Source organism: Balaenoptera ricei, chromosome 4 (genome assembly GCF_028023285.1).
Source record: "Balaenoptera ricei isolate mBalRic1 chromosome 4, mBalRic1.hap2, whole genome shotgun sequence".
NCBI lineage: Eukaryota > Metazoa > Chordata > Mammalia > Artiodactyla > Balaenopteridae > Balaenoptera > Balaenoptera ricei.
This window is the reverse complement of record NC_082642.1, coordinates 111,861,053-111,873,814: the sequence shown is the minus strand read 5'-3', so window position 1 is coordinate 111,873,814 and position 12,762 is coordinate 111,861,053. Positions and strand designations below refer to the sequence as shown.

Below are 12,762 nucleotides of genomic sequence, written 5' to 3'. Positions count from 1 at the left end.
ATCAAAATGGATTCAATACCTACTGAAATACTTCATTTGAGGATTTTTATCTGGGTTAAATAATTCTGTTCCTGTATTTTAAAGTGTGCAGATATGAAAGTTGTTATAGGTGATACACATCATTTATAGCAACACAAACCCATAATGATGAAAATATTTCATAGTATTTTACTTTCAGAATCTTTTTTCTGTAATTTATTTTGAAAATCAGCTACTGTCTTACTTGAAGAGACAGGTTTTGTTTACTTATTCATTTAAAAAATTATCTGCAAAGGTGCTTTCTACAGATAGACACATTTCATTAAGAAAAGATCAGCAAATTTGGATATCTTGTCTTTGTAAAAGAAAAAAAATGGGTATCTCATCAGTAAGTCTGATACCTTTTAGTACTTTGCTATGAAATAACCAGGGAATTTCAAGAACTACAAAAGATTTTCATCATTATTTTCCATCTCATTACAAAGTATTGTTGAGACCTTGTTTTTATAAAATCAATAGATTCAATGACATTCTGTAGTACTTTGTACACTTCTGTTTCATCTTCTTTGCTGTAGTTGAGTGTCTTTTAATGATAGAGTACATAAATTTCATCTGATTTGCTCTCTCCATAACTTACTCCAATAACTTAAATTATTTTTTATTACATTCAAAGCTTCCATTCCATCAAGAGTTAGCTTAAACTATTTTCATTCATATATCAGAGAAGTAATTTACTAAGTAGAATAAGTCTTTGCATACACTCTTCCTTTAGTTGTTCACAAGAAAATTAGTGCTTCATATGTGTCATTATTGGAAAAAATCCAGAATATACCATAAGTATAGACATGTGAAAAACAGATATACTTTCATTCAATTGTATAGTAAATCTCCAATAACGGGTAATACTTATTTCTTCAAATGTGCAATAAGTTTGTATTTTCCAATAGTATTTTCTGACAAAAGAATATATTTTAATTTGTAGCCATATTATTTCTCATGTATTTTGTCAGCTGCTTTTACTGTAGGGAGGACAATCTTTACTAATGGTATATGGTTTTTCTTTTGTGCTTAAGTAGAAAATTTAATATGTATTACATATTTAGTGAAATATTATAAAGGTCTGGGTTAAATATTGCATGATGTTTTGAACCACTACTAAAAAAACTGTTGACATTTGTCATGTTCTGCATGATTAGTGTGTGTCTTAGTAATTATGATGGCTTTCAGACAATCATTAGCTAATGTTTCAAGGTACAATAGCTACTTATGGCAAGGCTAATCTTTAAAGATGGTGGATATAAATGTGTATTTCACAGAATCTTCTTGATAATTTGAATTATTTGGGGCAAATTCTTGTTAAATTGAATTGCTTTTACCTCTTAATAAAACTGACAACTTACTTGGAATAAAAGTATAAAGTCTGACATTGTCTCATTGCCTTACATTATTTGAGGCAAACCATTTAAAATTTTTTCCATAACTTTATTAAGGAAATTTGAAAATAATAAAAAAAATAGAAGAGTATAATGAACCTGATGTACCTATCACCCAGTTTTAGTAATTATCACTGCATGGTATATCTTATTTCATTGCTAATTTCCTACTCACCTCACCTCAGATTACTTTAAATTGATTCTCAGACAACGTATCATTTTAACGGTATATATTTCGGTATATGCCTCTGGAACTGATTACAATACTAAACACATTAAAAATTAATGGTACTTTAAAATATTCTTAAATATTTACTGTTCAAATTTCTCCTATTGTTTTCAATTTTATTTTTATTTTTGAGGATAAAAGCAATGTGTTGAGGATACATTTTGGGGGTAGAATCTATAGTACTTTGGTTGAAAGTGGGAGAAAAGAGAGAGGAAGAGTTTGAAGATAAAAATTTTGGGGGTGAGTGGGGGTGCTATACGTTGACATGAGGAGAAATGCAGAGGTGGTGAGAGTGAGAAAATGAATACTTCAATTTAAGACATGTAGAAATATTTAGATGGAAATAGCAAGTTGACATTTGGATGAATAAACCTGGAACTCAAAACGGGGGTATGGCTAAGAGACATAAATTTGGGAATAGATGTACCACAGATACTATTTAAAACTATGAGATTCAGGGGGAGAGACCTTCAAGATGACAGAGGAGTAAGATGTGATCACCTTCCTCCCCACAAATACATCAGAAATACACCTACATGTGGAACAATTCCTACAGAACACCTACTGAATGCTGGCAGAAGACCTCAGACTTCCCAAAAGGCAAGAACTCCCCATGTACATGGCCATGTGGCTGACAGGGTCTTGGTGCTCTGGCCAGGTGTCAGGCCTGTGCCTCTGAGGTGAGAGAGCCGAGTTCATGACATTGGTCCAACAGAGACTCCCAGCTGCATGTAATATCAAACGGTGAAAGCTCTCCCAGAGATCTCCCTCTCAATGCTACAACCCAGCTCTGCTCAATGATCAGCAAGCTACAAGGCTGGATACCCTATGCCAAACAACTAGAAAGACAGGAACACAACCCCATCCATTAGCAGAGAGGCTGCCTAAAATCATAATAAGGTCACAGACACCCAAAAACACACCACCGGATGGGGTCCTGCCCACCAGAAAGAGAAGATCCAGCCTCATCCACAAGAACACAGGCACCAGTCCCCTCGACCAGGAAGCCTACACAACCCACTGAACCAACCTTAGCCACTGGGGGCAGACACCAAAAACAAAGGGAACTATGAACCTGCAGCCTGCGAAAAGGAGACCCCAAACACAGTAAGGTAAGCAAAATGTGAAGACAGAGAAACACACAGCAGAGAAAGGAGCAAGGTAAAAACCCACCAGACAAACAAATGAAGAGGAATTAGGCAGTCTACCTGAAAAAGAATTGAGAGTAATGATAGTAAAGATGATCCAAAATCTTGGAAATAGAATGGAGAAAATACAAGAAATGTTTAACAAGGTCCTAGAAGAACTAAAGAGCAAACAATGATGAACACCACAATAAATGAAATTAAAACTTCTCTAGAAGGAATGAATAGCAGAATAACTGAGGCAGAAGAACGGATAAGTAACCTGGAAGATAAAATAGTGGAAATAACTAATGCAGAACAGAATAAAGAAAAAAGAATGAAGAGAATTGAGGACAGTCTCAGAGACCTCTGGGAAAACATTAAACGCACCAATATTCGAATTATATGGGTCCCAGAAGAAGAGAAAAAGAAAGGGACTGAGAAATATTTGAAGAGTTTATAGTTAAAAACTTCCCTAATATGGGAAAGGAAATAGTCAATCAAGTCCAGGAATTGCAGAGAGTCCCATACAGGATAAATCCAAGGAGAAATATCCCAAGACACATATTAATCAAACTACCAAAAATTAAATACAAAGAAAAAATATTAAAAGCAACAAGGGAAAAGCAACAAATAACATACAAGGGAATCCCCATAAAGTTAAGAGCTGATCTTTCAGCAGAAACTCTGCAAGCTAGAAGGGAGTGGCAGGACATATTTAAAGTGATGAAAGGGAAAAATCTACAATCAAGATTACTCTACCCAGTAAGGATCTCATTCAGATTTGATGGAGAAATTAAAACCTTTACAGACAAGCAAAAGCTAAGAAAATTCAGCACCACCAAACCAGCTTTACAACAAATGCTAAAAGAACTTCTCTAGGCAGGAACCACAAGAGAAGGAAAAGACCTACAATAACAAACCCAAAACAATTAAGAAAATGGTAATAGGAACATACAAATCAATAATTACCTTAAATGTAAATGGATTAAATGCTCCAACCAAAAGACATAGACTGGCTGAATGGATACAAAAAACCACACCCATATATATGCTGTCTACAAGAGACCCACTTCAGACCTAGGGACACATACAGACTGAAAGTGAGGGGATGGAAAAAGGTATTCCATGCAAATGGAAATCAAAAGAAAACTGGAGTAGCAATACTCATATCAGATAAAATAGACTTGAAAACAAAGAATGTTACAAGAGACAAGGAAGGACACTACATAATGATCAAGGGTTCAATCCAAGAAGATATAGCAATTGTAAATATTTATGCACCCAACATAGGAGCACCTCAATACATAAGGCAAATGCTAACAGCCATAGAAGGGGAAATCGACAGTAACACAATCATAGTAGGGGACTTTTACACCCCACTTTCACCAATGGACAGATCATCCAAAATGAAAATAAATAAGGAAACACAAGCTTAAATGATACATTAAACAAGATGGACTTAATTGATATTTATAGGACATTCCATCCACAGAAAACAGAGTACACTTTCTTCTCAAGTGCTCATGGAACATTCTCCAGGATACATCATATATTGGGTCACAAAGTAAACCTTGGTAAATTTAAGAAAATTGAAATCATATCAAGTATCTTTTCTGACCACAACGCTATGAGACTAGATATCAATTACGGGAAAAAATCTGTAAAAGATACAAACACATAGAGAATAAACAATACACTACTTAAAAACCAAGAGATCAATGAAGAAATTAAAGAGGAAATCAAGAAACACCTAGAAACAAATGACAATGAAAACACGATAAGGCAAAACCTATGGGATGCAGCAAAAGTAGTTCAAAGAGGGAAGTTTAGAGCAATATAATCCTACCTCAAGAAACAAGAAACATCTCAAGTAAGCAACCTAAACTTACACCTAAAGCAATTAGAGAAAGAAGAACAAAAAATCCCCAAAGTTAGCAGAAGGAAAGAAATCATAAAGCTCAGATCAGAAATAAATGAAAAATAAATGACAGAAACAGTAGCAAAGATCAATAAAACTAAAAGCTTGTTCTTTGAGAAGATAAACAAAGTTGATAAACCACTAGCCAGACTCATCAAAGAAAAAAGGGAGAAGGCTCAAATCAATAGAATTAGAAATGAAAAAGGAGAAGTAACAATTGACACTGCAGAAATACAAAAGATCATGAGAGATTACTACAAGCAACTCTATGCCAATAAAAAGGACAACCTGGAAGAAATGGACAAATTCTTAGAAAAGCACAACCTTCCAAGACTGAACCAGGAAGAAATAGAAGATATAAGCAGACCAATCACAAGCACTGAAATTAAAACTGTGATTAAATACCTTCCAACAAACAAAAGCCCAGGACCAGATGGCTTCACAGGCGAATTCTATCAAACATTTAGAGAAGAGCTAACACCTATCCTTCTCAAACTCTTCCAAAATATAGCAGAGGGAGGAACACTCCCAAACCCATTCTACGAGGCCACCATCACCCTGATACCAAAACCAGACAAAGATGTCACAAAGAAAGAAAACTACAGGCCAGTATCACTGATGAACATAGATGCAAAAATCCTCAACAAAATACTAGCAAACAGAATCCAACAGCACATTAAAAGGATCATACACCATGATCAAATGGAGTTTATCCCAGGAATGCAAATATTCTTCAATATACGTAAATCAATTAATGTGATAAACCATACTAACAAATTGAAGGAGAAAAACCATATGATTATCTCAATAGATGCAGAGAAAGTTTTCAACAAAATTCAACACCCATTTATGATAAAAATCCTCCAGACAGTAGGCATAGAGGGAACTTACCTCAACATAATAAAGACCATATATGACAAACCCACAGCCAACATTGTTCTCAGTGGTGAAAAATTGAAACCATTTCCTCTAAGATCGGGAACAAGACATGTTGTCCACTCTCACCAGTATTATTCAACATAGTTTTGGAAGTTTTAGCCACAGCAATCAGAGAAGAAAAAAAATAAAAGGACTCCAAATCGGAAAAGAAGAAGTAAAACTGTCACTGTTTGCAGAAGACATGATACTATACATAGAGAATCCTAAAGATGCTACCAGAAAACTACTAGAACTAATCAATGAATTTGCTAAAGTAGCAGGATATAAAATTAATGCACAGAAATCTCTTGCATTCCTATACACAAATGAAGAAAAATCTGAAAGAGAAATTAAGGAAACACTCCCATTTACAATTGCAACAAAAAGCATAACATACCTAGGAATAAACCTACCTAAGGAGACAAAAGACCTGTATGCAGAAAATTATAAGACACTGATGAAAGAAATTAAAGTTGATACCAACAGATGGAGAGATATACCATGTTCTTGGATTGGAAGAATCAACATTGTGAAAATGACTATACTAACCAAAGCAATCTACAGATTCAGTACAATCCCTATCAAACTACCAATAGCATTTTTCACAGAACTAGAACCAAAAATTTCACAATTTGTATGGAAACACAAAAGACCGCGAATAGCCAAAGCAATCTTGAGAAAGAAAAACAGAGCTGGAAGAAGAATCAGGCGCCCAGACTTCAGACTATACTACAAAGGTACAGTAATCAAGACAGTATGGTACCAGCACAAAGACAGAAATATAGATCAATGGAACAGGATAGAAAGCCCAGAGATAAACCCACACATATATAGTCACCTTATTTTTGATAAAGGAGGCAAGAATGTACAATGGAGAAAAGACAGCCTCTTCAATAAGTGGTGCTGGGAAAACTAGACAGCTACATGTAGAAGAATAAAATTAGAACACTACCTAACACCGTAGACAAAAATAAATTCAAAATGGATTAAAGACCTAAATGTAAGGCCGGACACTATAAAACTCTTAGAGGAAAACATAGGCAGAACACTCTATGATATAAATCATAGCTAGATCCTTTTTGACCCACCACCTAGAGTGATGCAAATAAAACAAAAAATAAACAAATGGGACCTAATGAAATTGAAAAGCTTTTGCACAGCAAAGGAAACCATAAACAAGACTGAAAGACAACCCTCAGAATGGGAGAAAATATTTGCCAATGAATCAATGGATGAAGGATTAATCTCCAAAATTTACAAGCAATTCATGCAGCTCAATATCAAAAAAGCAAACAACCCAATCCAAAAATGGGCAGAAGACCTAAATAGACATTTCTCCAAAGAAGATACACAGATGGCCAACAAACACATGAAAAGATGCTCAACATCACTAATCATTAGAGAAATGAAAATCAAAACTACAATGAGGTATCACCTCATACCATTCAGAATGGGCATCATCAAAATATCTACAAGCAATAAATGCTGGAGAGGGTGTAGAGAAAAGGGAACCCTCTTGCACTGTTGGTGGGAATGCAAATTGATACAGCCACTATGGAGAACAGTATGGGGGTTCCTTAAAACACTAAAAATAGAACTACCATACGACCCTGCAATCGCACTACTGGGCATATACCCTGAGATAACCATAATTCAAAAAGAGTCGTGTACCACAATGTTCATTGCAACACTATTTACAATAGCCAGGACATGGAAGCAACCTAAGTGTCCATTGACATATGAATGGATAAAGAAGATGTGGCACATATATACAATGGAATATTACTGAGCCCTAAAAAGAAACGAAATTGAGTTATTTGTAGTGAGGTGGATGGCCTTAGAATGTGTCATACTGAATGAGGTAAGTCAGAAATAAATACCGTATGCTAGCACATACATATGGAATCTAAGAAAAAAAAAAATGGTTCTGAAAAACCTAGGGCCAGGACAGGAATAAAGACGCAGACGTAGAGAATGGACTTGAGGACACCGGGAGGGGGAAGTGTAAGCTGGGACGAAGTGAGAGAGTGGCATGGACTTATATATACTATCAAATGTAAAATAGATAGCTAGTGGGAGGCAGCTGCATAGCACAGGGAGATCAGCTGGGTGCTTTGTGACCACCCAGAGGGGTGGGATAGGGAGGGTGGGAGGGAGACGCAAGAGGGAAGAGATATGTGGATATATGTATATGTATAGCTGATTCACTTTGTTGTAAAGCAGAAACTAACACACCATTGTAAAGCAATTATACTCCAATAAAGATGTTAAGTAAGTAAGTAAATAAATAAATAAATAAGAAGACATTCCATAACAATAAAACAAAAACAAAAACTATGAGAGTAAGAGACAATACAAGGTGAAGCTATAGAGTGAGATAAGAGAGCTGAAACTAAGACTGGCCAATTCTAAATCCTTAAGGAGAATGAGAAAAAAGGATCAGAGATAGTAGAAAAATCCAGGGTGTAGTGCAGTGGAAACCCTGAGAGAGAGTGTTCAGGAAAGCAATGGGGGTCAACAGTGTTGGGTGCTGCTGAGAGATTTCATGGAATGAGAATTGAAAAATCCCTCAGGCAGTCTGAGACCCTGTTCCTTCCTCCACTTGCATAATTTCTGCTGCTGAGAGAGTCACCTAACGTATTTGAGTCTCAATTTCATCATCTGCAAAATGGTGCTTATGAAAGATGGTGCTGGATGGTGGGAAGTGGGAGGGGGAAGGGGTGTGGGTCAGTAAGTGTTGGCATTTCATCCAGCACTGTAAGATGGGTAAGTGTGAGGAAAAGGTGGTGTAGATGATCTTCTACCAACTCTAAAAATCTGTAAGGTGTGAGAGTATTTCACCTTATGGGACAGATGAAGGGATTTTCTGAGTTGCTCTATAAACTACCAGGTACTAGGTAAATATAAGGTGGCATTTCTGTTTACCGAGACAGTAAATGTCAAAGAGAATTTTTGTTGTGCACTTGTTGTGGCAGCTTTAAGGCAAACATAACCATGGTGGTGATTCCACGTAGAAGAATCTGGAGGCAGGATTGTCAAGGCTGTGATCCCAAGTGTTAGTGCATCAGAACCTTAGGAGTTTAGAGGTCCCCAAGGCTTTAAGATTTGCTTGCCTCTGGTATTATTAAGTTATAGCCCCTAGGAAATTTTGCCTTTTCCTCATATCACAGAGCTTTCTGGAAATTATGAATACTCTGAAGCCCCCAGTTCGGGGGTCAGTTCAGGACCCTGTACATCCATCCCCTCAGCGTGACTCTCAGAACCCCCCACCCTGTCCCCGTCATTTATTGCTGTGTAGAGGAGGTAAAGGAAAGAGGAGCTTGATCCCCGTTCTGTAGGTCCTTGCAGTGGAGATGGTGGTGAGGCTCCAGCTGCATCTTGGTATGTTGTACAGGGAAAAATCATTAGATCCTCAAGCAGCGATCCCACACATTAGGGAAGCAAACTCAGAGCACTTGGGATCAGAAACTCAGTTGAGTGTGTTTCTCAAGTGCAGGAACCTGACCTTGGATCCTCACACAGAACCTCACATGCGCATGCAGTTAATGCTCAATAAATGCTGTTTAAAAAAAAAAAAAGAATGCCTTAGCCATTCAGGCTGCATGCATTCATGGGTGGCAAGGCCAGCCTTTGTCATTGGCCTATGGTGTCAGCTCCATGAGGTGATTTTGAAGATGCTGTCAGTCATCTCCCCCCCCACCGCCTGCCCCATTTACTACCCTTCTGGATGATTACAATTCTACTTTTGGAATTCCACCCATTTAAAGGCCTTGTTCTCTGACAAAATGCAAGTGTGCCCAGGAGAGCAAAACTGCATCATCAGATTCTTATATCTTACTGCATTTGAGTTCTTTGGATTTCCCCTGAGAGCAGAGTTTGACTAAGGATGTTGAGAAGAGAGAAGGTGGCAGTAATGAAGGGATAGGGGAAGGATAGCTACAAAAAATCTGATTTTACAGATATCACAGTTGTGCCTAGAGCTGGTCCTGATCGGTAGCTTGACAAGGTAACTATCCAAGGATGATATGTGTTCACTCTTATTCATTTTTTTCTTTTTCATTCATCTCTTTACACTTCACTAGGAATACATGCAATGGGTCAAATGCCATATAAACAGGCAGTCACATATTCTTAACACAGTTACACCTAGATGCATAAAGAGGATACAGGAAACATTTTTTAGTCTTGTAGCCTCACTTCCTTGCAACTGATTGATTAGCACAGTAACATGAGCAAGCACTAAGCCCCAGGGCTTCAGGTGACACATTCAATTAAGGACATTCAGGCAAGCAAAGAAAAACATTCTGGTACCAGGCAATTGCAAATTACAGACTAATGAAGGCAATTTTGGTTTCACAGATTTCCCTATTTTACTCTATAACACTGGGATCAACATTCATTAGCTCAGAAGGATCTAGATGAAGGTCTGCTGGCAAGCATCAATATAAGGTAAGCTTTTGCATTTGCTCAATGTACATGCCAGATTAGATAGAATTACCAAGCTTAACCTGACCTCTACTGGCAGTTTGTAATAATGAGCACACTTGAAATCAATACCCAGAAGTTTTGCTGTGGGAATTCTGCCATGTTTTATATTAAAACTGGAAGAAAACTTAGAGATGATCTGCTTGGCAAACTTCCTACCCACTGCCCCATTCTGCAGGTAAGGAGACTGAGGTCCAGAAATGTTGGGTGATTTGATCAAGCTTGAAGAGCTAATTGATGGTAAAGACGCTAACGATAGAATCCAGGTTTTTAGATTTCCATGCAAATATGACACTGTCATCAAAGAAAAACCAATATGCAAATATGTTTAAATGTTGATAAGAATAAACTGAGATATGTAAACTTAATGGCTTTCTGAGTACTATGAGTCAAAAGCATCAAAGCACTTTCAGCTCAATATCTGAATATTTTAGTTCAAAGTATGTGGAATAACTCAGTCAAAATTACTGACTTCAGTTTAGCCATTCTTAAATGGTGAATTTCTTTGATTTTTTTTCTTTGAATCTACTGTTTAGAACCATCATGACAATAATCAACAAATGGGATAATTGTAATGATTTAATAAGACCAACATTCGGTCATCTGATTCAATACTCAGTTCCAGATCTTGGGAATGTTAAAACTGGGACAAGATATGAATCTTTGCATACTTAGTTCCAGCCTTTAATCAAATGGCAGGCAGTGTAAAGTAGTGAAAAGAATGCAGGCTTCAAGTTTGAGCAGACCTGGGTAGAATTCTGGCTCACCTCTGTACTAATTTCTATTGCAGCTGTAACACATTACCACAAACTGAGTGGCTTAAAACAACACAGATTTATTCTATTTCTCTGGAGGTTAGAATTCCAAAGTGAGTCTCAAGGGGCAACAAGGTGTGAGCAGGGCTGGTTCCTTCTGGAAGCTCCAGGGAAGAATCTGTTTCTTGCCTCTTCTTCTTCTTGAGGCTGCTGGCATCCCTTGGCCCCTGCCTACATCACCCCAGTCTCTGCTTCTGTGGTTGGTCATATCACCTTCCCTTCTGTAGTCAAATTCCCCTCATAAAGATACATGTGATTGCATTTAGAGGACACCTGGATAATCTAGGATAATCTTCCCATCTCAAGATCCTTAATTTAATCATACCTGCAACAATCCTTTTGCCATATAACACTCACAGGTTCTAGGGATTAGGACATGGACATCTTTTGGGGCCATTATTCACCTGCCACAATCTCTTAGCAGCTGTGTAATCTTGGTCTGATCATCTTAACCTCCCTTTTAGAATTGGTTGTGAGGGTTAAAATAGAGGAAGGATAACATGTATCTAGGAGGCTGCCTGGTACTCAACAGATGCTCAACAATATTCCCTTTTTGTCCCTTCATTTAATCAATAGATAAAATCTCTAATGCAGATTATGCACATAAAAAAGGAGACAAATTCAGTGTAGTCCAAAATCTGTTTCTGGAAGTGGGATTACCATCTGGTGGATGAGGTGGACACCACAAATACCCAAAATGCAGTGTTTCTCAGTCCATTGTTTTCTAGGAGATGGGCTCCTCTCTCCAACCTCCTGAATGATGCATCTTGCATTCTGATTTTGCTAACTTGGTTACTTTCTTCATCTCGCTGCCTGGCTCCTAGTTTGCATAGATAAAAACTTCATTACTGGTAATCAAATTAATTGTCTTTTAAAATGATTATGTCCTGTGGCAATCAATTACACAAGTCTACCAGATGGCACATAAAGTGTGTGCTGAATGGAATGATCATTATATTCAAGTCTACCCTGTTTTACAGTTCCTTTTTTATTTTTTGGCTGCATTGGGTCTTCGTTTATGCACACAGGCTTTCTCTAGTTGCGGCGAGCGGGGGCTACTCTTTGGTGTGGTGCGTGGGTTTCTCACTGCAGTGGCTTTTCTTCTTGTGGCTCACGGGCTCTAGAACGCAGTAGTTGTGGCACACGGGCTTAGTTGTTCCGTGGCATGTGGGATCTTCCCAGACCAGGGATCTAACCTGTGTCCCCTGCATTGGCAGGCGGATTCTTAACCACTGCACCAGCAGGGAAGTCCTGTTTTACAGTTTCTACTCAGCCATGGGCTTGGTCTACCTGGGAGAGACACTTAAAAAATGTACTATTGTATTTGGCCCTATATGTTTTGCTTTCCTCCCCTTTTTATCATTCCTCTTCAACATGGCCTAAAGAGGATAGGTGTAGTAGAACTCAGTTTCCTTGATTGGAAATGATTCATTGATAGTCATTCTGGAAACCTTACTCTGGAAATCTCCCTTGGTGATGCCATAAATTACAGGCTGTGACCGGGCTGTCACCAAGCTGAGCAGGGCCTTCAGGAGTAGTCTTCTTAGGCAGCATAGGGTTCACAGTTTTTAAGTTTCATGCCTTCAAATGGGCAGTCTGTAGGTTTCCCACTGGTAATACCTACCACTTTGTAGGACAGCACATATATAGGGTTCCAGACATTTCTGTGACCCATCAGCTCCCTGAAGGCATTTCTCCAGGGCAGAAACAGACATCCAGAAAAAAAAGTGAAAAAAGAAAGGTTGATATCTATTATTCCTTTCAAAGATTCCCCATGCCCCCCCAGTCAAAACATTATGTCTTGGGCTTCCCTGGTGGCACAGTGGTTGAGAATCTGCCTGCCAATGCAGGGGACACG

The 12,762-nt window shown here is 37.9% G+C and overlaps 1 long non-coding RNA gene across 2 annotated transcripts in view; it reads left to right on the top strand.

Annotated features, from left to right (window-relative positions):
- The first annotated feature begins 9,979 nt into the window (after positions 1–9,979).
- LOC132365465 (uncharacterized) overlaps positions 9,980–12,762 on the top strand; it is a 167,962-nt gene continuing 165,179 nt past the window's right edge. For both annotated transcript variants that reach the window (XR_009503103.1, XR_009503104.1), the window contains exon 1: positions 9,980–10,053. This is a non-coding gene — a long non-coding RNA (uncharacterized LOC132365465). The remainder of the gene's footprint in view (positions 10,054–12,762) is intronic.